The sequence below is a fragment of the Hordeum vulgare genome, chromosome 2H (genome assembly GCF_904849725.1).
Source record: "Hordeum vulgare subsp. vulgare chromosome 2H, MorexV3_pseudomolecules_assembly, whole genome shotgun sequence".
NCBI lineage: Eukaryota > Viridiplantae > Streptophyta > Magnoliopsida > Poales > Poaceae > Hordeum > Hordeum vulgare.
In genome coordinates this window covers 225,238,480-225,239,871 of record NC_058519.1, presented here as the reverse complement: position 1 = coordinate 225,239,871, position 1,392 = coordinate 225,238,480, and positions in this window count along the sequence as shown.

Here is a 1,392-nt window from a genome sequence, read left to right as displayed (position 1 = left end):
CCTCTTGTCCTCTTCTTCGAGCTAAATTAGCTAATTATGCCTTTTTGGAGCTAATTATGTCATTTTGGCGGATAATTAGGTAAGTATAGGTCATTTTTGGAGCTAATTATGTCATTTTGGAGCTAAATTAGTCATTTTAATGAGCTAACCAAGGTTCTTATGATGTTTTTACCTAACTAAGCTAATTATGTCATTTTGGAGGATAATTAGCTAAGTACGTCTATGTTGGGGAAAATAAGCTACGTAGAAGAAGAAAGAGAAGAAGCAAGAAGGGAAGAAGCAAGAAGAGAAGAAGAAGGAGAATAAAAAGAAGGAGGAGGAGGAGGAGGAGAAGGAAGAGTAGAAGAATAAGAAAACAAGAAGAGCAAGAAGAAGGAGAAGAAGAAGGAGAAGAAGGAGAAGGACTTCTCTCGTCCTTCTCCTACTTCTCCTTCTTCTTCATCCTTCTCCTTCTCCTTCTTCTTCTTTTCTTCTTCTCTTCTTCTTCTTCTTCCTTCTTTTCAATTTTCCTCTTTCTTCTCCTCTTGTCCTCTTCTTTGGTCTAAATTAGCTAATTATGCCTTTTTGGAGCTAATTATGTCATTTTGTAGGATAATTAGCTAAGTATAGGTCATTTTTTACTAAATAGGCCATTTTGGAGCTAACTAAGCTAATTATGTCATTTAGGTGGAAGCCAAGCTAAGTCTAGGCCATTCTAGATCTAACTTGAGTAAAACATGTCATTTTGGAGCCGACTATGATAATTAAGGCATTTTGGAGCTAAATTGGCTAATTATGACATTTAGGTGGAAGCTAAGCTAAGTATATAATATTCATGAGCCAACCAAGGTTCTTATTCCATTTTGAGCTTATTATTTCATTTTGGAGCTAAATTAGTCATTTTAATGTGCTAACCAAGGTTCTTATGATGTTTTCACCTAACTAAGCTAAATATGTCATTTTTAGGATAATTAGCCAATTTAGTCTTTGTTGGATGAGTCTAAGCTACGTAGAAGAAGAGAAAGAGAAGAAGAAGGAGAAGTAAAAGAAGAAGAAGAAGGAGGAGGAGAAGGAGAAGGAGAAGGAGAAGGAAGAGGAGAAGAAGAAGAAATGAAGAATGAGAAGAAGAAGGAAAATAAGGAGGAGAGAAGAAGAAGGAGGGCTAGCTCCTTCTCCTTCTTCTTCTCTTCTTATTCTCTTCTTCGTCTTCGTCCTTCTTTTCATTTTTCCTCTTTCTTCTCCTCTTGTTCTCTTCTTCGAGCTAAATTAGCTAATTATGCCTTTTTGGAGCTAATTATGTCATTTTGGAGGATAATTAGGTAAGTATAGGTCATTTTTAATTAAATAGGTCATTATGAGCTTATTATGTCATTATGGAGCTAAATTAGTCATTTTAATGAGCTAACCAAGGTT